This window comes from Haliotis rubra, unplaced genomic scaffold, assembly GCF_003918875.1.
Source record: "Haliotis rubra isolate DU_JTF1 unplaced genomic scaffold, ASM391887v1 Scf625, whole genome shotgun sequence".
NCBI classification, from domain to species: Eukaryota; Metazoa; Mollusca; class Gastropoda; order Lepetellida; family Haliotidae; genus Haliotis; species Haliotis rubra.
The window spans coordinates 113632-127804 of NW_025767330.1; the positions used below are offsets into that span (position 1 = coordinate 113632).

The 14173-nt window shown below is 41.1% G+C and overlaps 1 protein-coding gene across 3 annotated transcripts in view; it reads left to right on the forward strand.

The window, feature by feature from the left end:
• The first annotated feature begins 11696 nt into the window (after positions 1–11696).
• LOC124256353 overlaps positions 11697–14173 on the forward strand; it is a 64892-nt gene continuing 62415 nt past the window's right edge. For 2 of the 3 annotated variants that reach the window (XM_046690343.1, XM_046690344.1), the window contains exon 1: positions 11699–11813. The gene's annotated coding sequence lies outside the window, so the exon portion shown is untranslated. Of the gene's footprint in view, positions 11814–14173 lie in introns of all 3 variants that reach the window. The other variant, XM_046690345.1, reaches the window with a different exon arrangement.

A 14173-nucleotide genomic window follows, 5' to 3' on the forward strand; every position in this document is an offset into this window, starting at 1 on the left:
TACACTCAGCCTGAACATAGAGAGAGAGAGAGAGAGAGAGAGAGAGAGAGAGAGAGAGAGAGAGAGAGAGAGAGAGAGAGAGAGTAAGTAAGAGGATATGTAAATGAGCAATGGGCAGGGGCGAATCCAGGGGGGGCTGTACACGGATAAAGTGGGGTACATGAGTTGAGAACAAGAAAACTGACTAATCATACTTCAATTTTCAATCCTTTCAGAACCAGTGTATCCTCCCTACTTATACACGACTGAAGGTTGTGATTCATGAACGGTTGAACAATACACGGCAATGTAGTGACCTACTTGCAGTATATCGCTGTGTCATGTGGGTGTGATACTATTTCGACACTGCATATAACGCTTGGTTGTTGCTCGTCCTGATAAAGGGGCGGTGGGGTAGCCCAGCTATTAGAGCGTTCGCTCTCCACGCTGAAAACCCGCGTTCAAAACCTCACATGGGTACAATGTGTGAAGTCCGTTCGACAATAATAATGCAAAGGCTAATGAACACGTTGTCAAAGAGCAGTGGCAGAAATAGACTATCACAAATATGCACATTTAATACTAGATTACATAGCAGTAACTAGCAATTGTAACACAAGATTAGTGTATATGCTGAAGGGGCGGTGGGTAGCCTAGTGGTTAAAGCGTTGGCTCGTCACGCCGAAGGCCCGGGTTCGAATTCCCACATGGGTACAATGTGTGAAGCCCATTTCTGGTGTCCCCCGCCGTGATGTTGCTGGAATATTGCTAAAAGCGGCGTAAAACCAAACTCAGTCAGTCAGTATAAGCTGAAATCTATGTGTGTGTGCATGTGTGTGTATATCTATATATCTATCTCTCTAGATAGATAGATGGATGGATGGATGGATGGATGGATGGATGGATGGATGGATGGATAGATAGATAGATAGATAGATAGATAGATAGATAGATAAGGGTACGATAGAAGGATATAGATCAGTATCAGCCACATTTAAAACACCACCTTAGTAATCATCGGGGTTAAGGGTACTTCCTGAATGATAGCCAACCTGGATGTACACCATCCCTCTGGCTACTGGAGACAGATAACCAAACATTTAAAACTAAACACTACGAGTAACGCCATGTCATGAAGACTTATCCCTACTTCGAGACAAGAAGTCTGGCTTATCAACGGCCTATCGTTGGCTTATTGTATAAAGTAGTTCTATAGAAATGTGTCGTGTTTTCTGGCTGTACAATGAACGACACTCTCAGCGAATTACTAGTTACTGGTACAGAGATGCCTCCATTCGCGGCGTTTAACCAATTTCATGGTAGCTCCATTATACAAAGAATTATTGCATGTACATGTACATCCATGTTCACACAACTAATATATGATTCACCCAATGCACTTCAGTTCCTTTAACAAAGAGCAGGGCAATGATATAGCTTCTCTGTAGGTTCCGAAAGAAGATGAGGAAAATGGAGTTCAAGTCAGGTCAAGAATGATTGAGAACTGTTTGCTCTTTAAATGTTATCATCTGAGGTATGTTTTGGTTGAGAAATGTCCCTGAATAGTCTATTTCCTGGGACTAAAGCTCAGTCTCGAAATCTCTAGTCGTTCCTTCAGCCTCTTCTTTATGAAATCCACAGGAGACACTTTTCGTCCATTTATGCGTAACGTGCATCACGCATCTTCTTTATGAGGTCCAGTAGAGACATTTTCCCCCTCTTTATGTGTTATTGTGCAGGCACATCTCTTCTTTATGAGGCCCAGCAGAGACATTTTCTGCGCTTTTCTGCGTAAAGTTCAGAACGCCTCTTCTTTATGAGGTACAGTAAAGATATGTTTTGTCTATTTATGCCCAGTGTGCAGCACGCCTCCTCATAATTAGGTCCAGTAAAGATATTTTGTGTCTATTTTTGCGTAATGCACAGCACGCCGCCTCATAATTAAGTCCAGTAGAGATATTTTCTGTCTATTTTTGCGTAATGTGCAGCACGCCGCCTCATTATTAGGTCCAGTAAAGATATTTTCTGTCTATATTTGTGTAATGTGCAGCACGCCTCCTCATAATTAGGTCAAGTAAAGATATTTTTTGCCCTTTTGTGCGTAAAGTGCATCGCGCCCCGTCATTATAATGACCCGTATAGAAGGTGCACCCCTTTCTGTGTACTCCGCTGTGATATTACGGGAACATTGCTAAAAGCTGTGTAAGAAACACGATATAACTATCAACAGTACAGTTTTGAATAATTAAAACCAAGAATAAAAGGAAACCATGACATAGGTGTAATTGGTTTGAATGAAAGTTTTGATGTAATTGGGTGAGTGGGTGTTACGATGTGTTGGATGTAACGCCGTACTGAGCAGTATTCCTGCTATCACGACTTGTTGGTAGAATGTGGGAGAAAAGTGTAATGTGCTGAGCAGTATTCCTGCTATCGCGACTTGTTGGTAGAATGTGGGAGAAAAGTGTAATGTGCTGAAGCCCACCGGTGCAGGTATAAGGCGTACAAACTCAGAAACGTGATCGTGAGGAACTAGGGTTTAAGACCCATGATCACAGGGTTCTTGTGTTCGTCAAGGGGTGCAACTCTGCACGGCTAATCGCGGATCTGTTGCCGATTGTCCAAGTATGAACACTGAAATGTATCGGGTGCCTCAATATTGCCTCAGAAGATTCTGTCAAAAAAACACATTCCAGTTAGACATCGACCTGTTAATTTGTAGGAACAATTCGAATTCAAATGGTCCAATTTACAAATTTACATATTCATGTGAAACAGCCTTATATTTTTATACCTGTTTATAAGAGACGTTTTACCCGAAATATGAATGTCGTCATTACTGTTGTTCCGTACAGGTTGATGTCGACGACATTGAAGATGAAGCATGTTCTATGGGTAGTTATTGATCTTTTCGTAAGCAATATTTAAAAGTGCAGTCGACATATAACGTAAATTCTGTTGACAACGCCGATCGTTGTTTGTTTCATTTGTGATTCAGGTCTTTGTTAGATATACACTCTTCTTCTTCTGCAACAAAAGATTAATCAAAACCTCCCACACCGAAATTCGGGAATGGAAGCACCTCAGTGAGTCGCAGTCGTCATAGTGACTGTTAAACCGTGTAATCGAACGTGTGCCAAAATTGAATGAAGTGGTCATAAAATCGAAAGAAAATTAACATACCTGTCTCTTTTTCCAACCAATTTACTGACACATGTAAGTGAGTGAGTGAGTTTAGTTTTACGCCGCACTCAGCAATATTCCACCTATATGGCGGTGGTCTGTAAATAGTCGAGTCTGGACCAGACAATCCAGTGATCAACAGCATGAGCATCGATCTGCGCAATTGGGATCCGATGACATGTGTCAACCAAGTCAGCGAGCCTGACCACCCGATCCCGTTAGTCGCCTCTTACGACAAGCATAGTCGCCTTTTACGACAAGCATGGGTTACTGAAGACCAATTCTAACCCGGGACCTTCACGGGTACTGACACATGTAGATCCAGATAGGAAACATATACTAGTAATTGGTGTACTTTTGTAACTTCCATTTTTTTGCGGAACCCGTGGTAGCTGAGTGGCTTAGACGGTTGACTTTGTTTGCTGGCAATTAGGTGACTCTGAGGGTGTGGGTTCGAATCCCGGATGGTTCCGCCCTTGTCACATATATGTCCCGATACAGTATGTTCCATTCGTTTAAAGTTACATCATGCCATGGCCTCATGTCGAACCTCGGGATCGGAGAATTACTGGAGACTACCCATCGGTGATTCACTGTTAACTAATTCTTGGGTCTTTTGGGTTCTCTTACTTCCAGTTATTATGTGCTGTATCTCATGATTAATTACCAATCAGAGATAGTACCCATCCCATCACGAAATAACCGCAATTCTTTCAGTAATGGGTTTGTAATATACCTGTGAATAAAACGTTAAGTGCCACCCAGTATACTTTGCCAATATGGGTTGTCTCATAGGAAATCTTTCAGAAAAAAACTAAAATTTCCACAGCTTCACATCTTAATTTTGAAATAGGCTGGCGCTTAACCTTTTATTCTCGGTATACTTTCCTTGTTAAGAAGATGCATATTTAACCTTATAACAATATAACATAATCAATCGTAACATGAACAGCAAGATGAGTGCCTACATCACCGACGTAATCAGTGCAGGCAGCTGAATGATAATGCTGCACTTTGTTCTCCCTGATTGTACCAGGTAATATATATTGAGTGTATACAAATGTCAAGGTCCCTTTTCGGTGTATCAAACACATTAACTCTTCATCAAGTGTAATGTTATCATTTGAATGCCGTTGGTCGGTTTGTTGTATTACGCCGCACTCAGCAATATTCCCGTTATATTGCGGGGAACTGTAAATAATCGACTGTGGACCAGTAATCCAGTAATCAACAGCATGAGCATCGATCTACGTGATAGGGATGAGATGACGTGTGTCAACGTTAGTCGCCTCTTACGACAAGCTTGGGTTACTGAAGACCAATTTTAACCCAGATCTTCACGGGTTATCATTTGAATGCATTGTTGAACGGGAAGGTCTACACTGATAACAACGTGTGTCACAGTATGAGCGTGAGTGTTAACCATCGAGCGCTACACAGCAGATAAGGTTGTATACCACAGAGAAGTACACTGTGCACGTTGATCTATGGACTGGGCTAATGGCGTAGTCTTTGACAACCTAGGGTGTAGATTTAAAGTACTATTTACAAGCAGTTGAATATTTTCAGTAGCATCATCATTATTGTCAGCGTCAGTCATTATTATTATGGAGTAATATAAATGAATGCAAGAAAGAGGGCTTACTTGATCCTGGCAAAGTCAGCCCTGTTGAGTCATCATCAACTCAAGGCCCTCTATTCGCTCTCATGGCAGCGAATGGATCTTCCAACTAGTTTAACCCAATAGGATTGTTCCTGGACAATGTGGGGTGGTGGGGTGGCCTAGAGTTAAAGGCGTTCGCTCGTCACACCGAAGGCCCGGGTACGATTCCCCACACGGGTACAATGTCCGCCGCCGTGATATAGCTGGAATATTACTAAAAGCGGCATAAAACCAAAGCTCACTCACTCACTCACTCACTCTGGACAATATGTAGACTCTCCAACACAGCAGCTTTCTGTATTACGCAGAATGTCAGAAGGGTATTCTCCCAATCTCAGTCATACGATTTGTCGGTGCCAAACCTAGGGCACGATAAGCAATGGAGAGTCGGACTGCGTGGTACTTGGGATGCGTGGGCTACATTTCGTAAGCGAAGTGCGCATGATTGCCATTGTTTTACTGAATATTCAATCACATTAACGGGGCAGCTAAATCAATTATATAAATTATTTCGCCGGATTTATAAAAGAGAAAACCAGTCAAGGTTCGTCATGCGAACGGTAAGTCGCCTTCATGTCATACATTGACTTTTTCGAGTGAGAAATGAGCTCCTAACACCAAACCTACTTCATTACCTGTTAGGCCAGGGGCGGTTGGGGTAGTCTAGTGGTTAAAGCGTTCGCCCGTCACGCCGAAGACCTGGGTTCGATTGCCTACATGGGAACAATTTGTGAAGCCCATTTCTGGTGTCCCCCGCCATGATATTGCTGGAATATTGCTAAAAGCGGTCTAAACCTTACCCACACACTCACTTGTTAGGTCAGCCGATTCCATACAAGAAGGCTCTACAAGGCTGCTCCTTTCTCAAAACGCTGCACATAATCTCCGTAGAGGGTTTCTGTACCGTCCAAAAGAACAAGACCATACAACAATATTGACATTGATATTACGTCAGCCATCCTTGGCGTCTTTAGTAAACTATGAAATGCCTTAAATGTGTGATCTGCTTTCTGGAACGAAGGATAACTATATATGGATGAACAACGTCTTTATTGCTGTGAGAGTGACGTTTCGGTGTAGGTTCTAACACCGTTATCAAGCAAGTGATGAACAGCATAAGGATGAAGGAGCATATATACAAGTTAGAGCAGATGTTTGTACAGTACAATGGGGATTAGGAAGCCAGACACAATAACAACACAAGGGCTTAGATGAAAGCGTTAACAAATGAAGCCTGCAAAGTGCACAAGGGGTATACATAAAATAGGGGATTATAAGGATGAATAATGAGTTGTATACATAAACGGGGGATTATCGATGATGAGCATCTTTAATAAGTTGGTAGTATGCAGGAGGTATGTAGTAGCCTTGGTCACGGTTGATTGATGGCTGGAGTCTTTTGGTGTAGATGGCTTCTTGGACTTTCCTGAGTTTATAGTCTTTGAGGTTGTTTTTTTAGGGTTTGGGTTTTGTCCCCCTGGATATTGTGGTCGGGATTGTCTTTGATGTGATCTGAAAGGGCTCATTTTGAGTCTAATTTGGATACTGAGGTCGGATGCTCTATATTCGGGTTTTGAGGGGTCTTGAAGTTTCACCTATGTAGGTCTGTCCACAATCGCAAGGGACGAAGTAAACTGTTCCCTGTAGTTGTTTCTGGTTGGTAGGTGGCTTGCCAGTCGCTCTAAGAAGTTGTTGTTTGTTTTAAGCATATTTTATTCATGAGAAAAGGATTGGGTACAAGTTATACGACTTAGAACACCCTCTCCGTAGTATTTACATAGTATTATTTACATTCATGCAAGATGGACAGAGAAGAACAGAACAGAAATATGGGAAAAAGAGGAACAATTGCAACAATTAAGAAAATCGTTTTGAATGACAAATATGTGTTTGAACAATTTTAAATATGTTTTGATTTATGTGAAGTTGTTCATCCATATATTCCTATCTTTCCTTACTGCCCCAACCTCTAAATGTCTCTCAAAGAAGTTATGCTTACTGGAAGTTGATATTTAAATAACCAAGCATACGACTTTATGAATAACAACGTCTTATCGCTATAATACATGGAATTATCATGAAACGGCTCTCCCATTATCAGAAATTTGCGGGCCGCTGCAAATGATATTGGACCGCTCAACCTTAACGACGGGCCACCATCAGTTCTGCTGCCAAGTGACGTCATAGTGGGTGCGTGGGCTTACGGTTCATTCGACCTTGGCTTTGGACTGGCAGATATTCTGGGTCAAACAAGTCAAAGCAACCCGAATTCCCGCATTAAATAGCGATAATATGGACTCTCTTGCTGGTGCTAACCTTAACAATTGCACTATTAACGTTGTTGTTGGACCAAAACCGAACACTGACATAGTTTGACATGTTGCAGGCTATGGTCTTGGCAAAGGCCAAGGTCGAATATCGTCACTTTCTGTTGTGACGTCACTTGAATTGTTCGATGACGTAATTGCATTCGGTCATTCAGCCCCGTCAGGGTTGGTTTTGAGTAAACTAACAGTCAAATTCCTTCATTGTTTCCATTTTCGTTTCAACACAAATTCCATGTACTTTAGCAATAATAACGGTAATGCTAATTTTGAGGGCATTATCATTTGCAGAAGCCCTCGGTCTTTTTCAACTGCCCTCCTTCGTCGAGCAGTTAATGGAATACCGCAGGCTTCTGCAAATGATAATGCCCTCAAAAATAGCATTACCCTTATATTTTTTATTGTTTAAAGCGACGTGCCTGTGTGGATTCTATCACCGCTATTGTGATAACAGTGACGACAGCCAGGTGATCAACGATACGGATGTTCTGATAAGCAGCAGACTAACATTAACAACAGCGGGTGACTGACAACATGTAGGACAGGACTCAATGAGGCCAGGTAGTTAGTAAGAAAAAGCAAAAGTAGAAGTCACGAAGCCAATATACAGGAAGAAAAAAAACTTGATTCCTTGTTGAATGGATGATTGATACAGTCTTCTTTCTTAATTACCACTTCGTAGGTTGATGAAATAACGACACGTTCCAACAGATCCATGGCGTCCCCATGGAATTCCCTCTTTCCCCCATCCTTACAGAACTCTGAATGACACATCTTAAAGAAGAAACCCTTTCTACACTCCCAATACAACCCGTTTCCTGTAGAGGCTGAACCCATCCCGGCCGACTCTACTACCTCAACGCTCAAGTTGACCATGGAGACGGAGACATTTCTTGCACCTATCCTAGTTCTTTTTCCCCTATGTCAAAATTTTAACCTTTTCCCTACGGGATTCGTGAATCGTATCACAGTTTGAGTTCACCGGTTTGATATTCGCCATGATAGTCCACCCTTCGTCAGGGACATGTAAACAATGGCAATCTGCGACACACTTTATTGCTGATATGGTGTGATAAGATAACGACAGGCCCCTTTGGAATGCATCGAGGCTATGGGTCGTGTATACAAGTATCAGCCGCGGATCCCCTGCTGCTGACTTTATACAACCCAGTTGGTTGGTTTGAGTTAAGTTGTTGTTTAACGCCGCACTCAGCAATATTCCAGCTATATGTCGGCAGTCTGTAAAAAATCGAGTCTGGACTAGACAATCCAGTGATCAACAGCATGAGCATCAATCTGCGCAATTGGGAACCGATGACATGTGTCAACCAAGCCAGCAAGCCTGACCACCCGATCCCGTTAGTTCATTCCAACCCGGACCTTCACGGGTTTCTAACACATGACCCACAGAAAGAAAACCCCAACGTTTACAGCAAGTTGGTAGTCTGTAAATAATCGAGTCTGGACTAGACAATCCAGTGATCAACAGCATGAGCAATCTACGGATACGATGACATGTGTCAACCAAGTCAGCAAGCCTGACCAACTGATCCCGTTAGTCGCCTCCTACGAAAAGCACGGGTTACTCAAGATCAATTATTCTAACCCGAATCTTCACGGGTCTCAACCTAGTACAACATGTACACACTTGAAATAGGAATAGCCACACAAATTAAAAACAAGACGCAACGCATATGCAGAATAGTGTTTTCATTTCAACATCGCAATGTTTCAATGGGCACCTCCCGGTCTGCCTGTGTCACCGTGTGTAAAATAGGACGGTAAATCATGCTAGTGGAATACATTGACAATAAAATGAATCAGTCTAAATTAATATTCATGTGATCGGAGAGATAAGTAGACAGTTTCATGGATACCTCATTCATGTGGACATTTATGCATGCTTCTTGCTACGACACCAACAGTGAGTTATTGAGTTAATATTTAACGTCACATCGGCAATATCTCAGCTATATCGTGACGAGAACAATTTAATTTATATCAATAAAAAAAAACACTACACAAAAACCTGTCATCGAAGGACAGTAAAAGTACTAGAATACCACCTATACAATTTAAAACTGGTACGCTATCATAAAAATATGTATCACTATAGACAACAATACAATATCGAGCCGGGCTATAGATCACCAACATCTGAAGTCTGATCACCATACTAGGGACCATGGGGACTTACAATACTTTGGCTAGCTGCATGGACCCTAGCTGGAGTTACACCATCCCTTCAGCTGTCGGTGATTGTAGTCAAATTTAGCCATAATTAAAGCACAAAAAATCTACTCTTAAAAACCTGGTGAGTTTGAAATTTACTTTGAGAGTTTTGTGAGGACAGATGCTTGTAATAAAGCTGAACCGTTACCGATATCACTTGAATACTGAAGTTTTATAAATATCCCAACTCATTCATTTATTAATGGCCTTATCACAAGTTTGGTATTTTGCTTCACTTATACACATGCACGTCATAATAGGAGAGAGTCCTATAGAACTGTGTTGTTGTTTAACGCCGCACTAAGCAATGTTCCCAATACATGTATATGGCAGTCCTATAAAACAAAAAAGTGGGTTAAAACATAGTCACGCATACTGGAAGCAGCATATTAAATAGGAAAAAACCCATATTAAACAGGAAACAACATATTAAACAGGAAACAACATCTTAAACAGGAAACAACATATTACATAGGAAACAACATATTAGATAGGAAACAACATATGTCAATAATGTCAACAACATTGGCTCTTGGACGCAGCTGATTTAGTGGAGTGAGTGAGTGAGTTTAGCTTTATGTCGCTGTAAGCAATATCCCAGCAATATTACGACGGGGGACATCAGAAATGGGCTTCACACATTGTACCCATGTACACCACCACCCCTGATTTCATGGTTCACGTGTTCTGATGTCATGGTGAGTTGTATATGTCTGTGACCTGAGAAAGCTGTAAAGCGATGATCTGGACGTGCCACTTCAAATCACCTTACATGTGACCTTGGTATTGATGTCGTTCATAGCATGTTATATGTCATTAAGTGATTTTCGTTTTGACAGACTTAAACGATTTGTTTTATCATAAATGCCTCTTGCGGATTTCACAATGCGATCAACCCTCAAGTGTTGATCATAAATACTGAAGTTGAACAAATATGAACAAAGACTTTTTCAAAGTCGCCCACATATATGTCAGAATTAGAATTCCCCATTTGCATATGGGAGGTACATGTATATTATATTATATTTGTTTCATCCGTGAGTGTGAAAATTGCAGGAGCACAAACCAAGACGAAGGCTGGAAACGGTTGAAGATAGGAGAGCATAAACACATATACAGTTAGGAAATATTTTATGCCTCAAGTAATTCATGTTTAGACTACAGTATAGAGTCTGCTCGTTGCACTTGAGTGGCAAAGGTGGCACCTTGATTACTCAATGAGTTAATTCCACTACTAACTTTCTCGACGCATCCACCTACACCTGTAGATTGGAGGACATTTACAATGGCATTAGACTCCATCGACAATGTCTGCTCTTAGACGACAGGGGATGGAGAGTTGTTTTAGGGAGCGTCGCTTTTCTGTTTGTTTTCTGCCTTAGGTTAATCGTCGGTAAGTAGTACATTTGGCATCTTAGAAAAGAAATACAGTTTCCTCTATTTCCATGTATATTGTAATAAAGTAACTTTTGCACTGAATCATTATTACGTTAACGCACTTTGACGCACCTAAATTAACAATACGAAGGGACCAATCGTTTACTTCGACACAAATTCAACTTCTACACATCAAAGTCGACAGAACGGTGTCCGAATGTATGTGGGGATATCGTACCATTTTTTCAGGTGAAGCATTCACGTGTCTTTGCTTGGATTTTTGACGATATTTGCACAAAACAGCGATGGAAGAAACTATACACATTCCAACAAGAGCTGCCCCGTTCGCCATTGCCACTTTGGGTTTAGAACCATTGGAGCTACAAAAGGATTACCGGATTTTGAAAAAGACAATTACCATTTCCGTTCATACCTACATTCACTTTGTACACATGAACACCATTAATTGAAAAGGGTGGCAATCAATATGATGACTTTTCACGTTGTAGCGCATTTCTCGACACATATTCATTGGACCTACAAAGCTATACCGCAATATAGTTTGACCTTGAAAACCTTTGTCGCATTGTCTCCCTTTTGTAGAATATAAAATACGATTCAACGTCCGACAATGTGAACAAATCGCCAAGACATCTTCGGCTAATTACGACACTTAATGCTTGTTTTGTTTTTGAAGGCTAGACAACGCGATAATGTCCCATCTACGATTCCATATGAGTTATATCTGTTGTGCAATGTGCTTAAAACTACTTCACTCATCTCCTGAATTACACGTGATATTGTTATCTAATCAGCCTTTGACTGCAGCCTGTGTACCTCGCTAGACAGCGTGTTCAGTTTGTTGGTGTGTATCTGCAATATCAGAACGATAGAGTCAGTCTCGACTTGGTCCACATGAACACGTGAGGCAGTTAGCCAATGGGAAGACGTACGCTATACCCACAGGAGGGCGTAGACTGAATACGCACATGACTGCTGCCCCCTTTCGACTGGCTGTGCTCGGTACTGGGAGGTGAAGACGAGGGTAAGAAAGGGTAAGTGTGAGAAAACATGAACAGTCGGAGAGTTGTGGAAGAGGGTGTGTCCATTGGTTAGTTGGTCATAGACAGTCACTATGTAGATGAGCGTTCTCCCTCCTCCTTCAGCATGACATTTTATCAACAACAAATTTCTTTGCAAATGTTCCTGTCACAGATCCTGCTTCGATTTGTCATATGTAACAGCCATTGTGTCTCTGACATGGTCAGACACCGGTAGCATCCTATTCCATTTCTGAACCACGAAATACAGCTATTTCAGTATCTGCTGCCAACATACCTCGAACCACAACACCGTGTTTCTAACGTCAGTTAAGCATTTAATTGATTTTTAAAAACAGTAAAAGATTTTATAAATTCTCTCTTATTGAAATTTGGTTTCGGTCAAGAGAGTATACGCTGGATTAATTGCTTAACCTATGATACAACCTCATGTGTTATTCAGAATGGACATCTCTCTGATTTCTTCCCTAACGAGCAGGGTTGCAGGCAAGGTGATCCGCTATCACCATATGTGTTTCTTTTTGTAACTGAAATCCTTGGATAAGACAAAAAAATAAAAGATAGAATATTGTAATTTGATGAGCAGGAATATAAGTTAGGTCATTATGCTGATGATACGGAGTTGTTTTTTTTTAATGGCTCAGAGAATAGTTCATATGCTGCGATTGCGATACAATTAATACTTTCTACAATAAGTCAGGGTTAAGAATAAATATACATAAGACTAAGGCAATCTGGACTGCCTCTAAGGCAGCTGGCAGAGACATACATTGTCAAGACTTGAATATAGAATGGCAGATTTTTTCTAGAGTCGAAAGATAGGGATCCCATTTCGGATACATAGATGTATCATCAGAGAAAAATTATTCATTATTTTTCAAATTACTTTTTGAGAAGGTTCTTTTTCGACTCAGTATATTTAAACAAATCAGTTGACTAGTGTGCTGTTAACAGATCAGTTCTAACTTTAGCTGCCTAGAGTGCTGTGTACAGGTGGATTCCGACTTCATTGGAGTAGAGTGTTGTGTACAGATGGTTTAGAACTTCATTGGAGCAGAGCATTCTATACAGGCAGTTTTGGCTGCAGTTGAGTGGTGTGTTATGTACAGTGATGTCTGACCAGTTAAATGGAGTGTCTTTCACAGTATGGCCATGCTTTAGTTCACTACAACCCTGTTTTCATGAGCTGATTGACAGCAGTGGAATAGATATCCATATACTGGACTTAGGTGTTGTGTGCAGATTGTGTTCGACTTCAGTGGAGAAGAGGATTATATACAGATATGTTTCACTTCAGAGGAGTGGAGACTTCTAAACAGCTCTGTGCACAGTTGTGTCTTTCGTCAGTGGAATATAGTGATGTACACAGATGATGTCTGACTTCTGTAGCCAAGCGGAGTGTACCCATGTTTCCTGACTTCGGCTGAGAAGAGTGTTATGTACAGCAGTGTGTAGCCCCAGTGAAGTGGTGTGTTGCGTACAGTTGTGTCTGAATTCAGTTAAATGGCATGTGTTTCACGTAGTGCTATGCTTCAGTTCACTACAGCCCCTTTTCATGAGCTGATTGACAGCAGTGGAATAGATATCCATATACAGATGGTGAAAACAGCCCTTGGGCCTAGAAAACGACCAACATAGTTGCACTAAGTTCAAAGGAGATATTATTTATCCTAAATAATACGGATTTACTTCATTGTGGATAAGTGTTCTGAACAGAAATGATGGTGTCCGACTTCAGTGGAAAAGAGGATCATATACAAATGATGTTTGACTTCAAATGAGTGGATTCTTCTAAACAGATTGTGTTCAAATTCAGTATATTGTAGAGATGGTGTTTGACAGAACTTTACGTGACTTCTGTGGAGCAGAGCGCTATATACATATGGTGTTTGACTTCAGCTTGGTAGAGCGTTGTGTACAGATGGGGTCTGGCCCCAGTGGAGTAGAGCGGTGTGCACAGTTGTGTCTGCATTCAGTTAAATGGAATGTTGTTCACAGTAGTGCCCTGCTTCAGTGGACTAGATCGAGAGCTGTATACATGAGGTGATTGACCGCAGTGGAATGGAGACTCATATAGTGTTCTCTACAAATAGTAGTAGTATATTCTAAATCAACTTAGTATGTAACACGAGTTCTGATTGGTCAGTGCTATAAATTTCCGACCGTATAATCAGCATTTACGGTCGCAATTTGAAAACCGATTCACCAAAACCTTTGAAAGTATCCTACACTATTGGGGTAACGCTGTTTTTTCAGGGCATTGTCATTTGCAAAAGCCCTAGGTCAGTTTAACTCACCTATCCCGCTAAAATAGATGGAATTTGTGTTAAAAAGACAAAACAGTATCATAAATT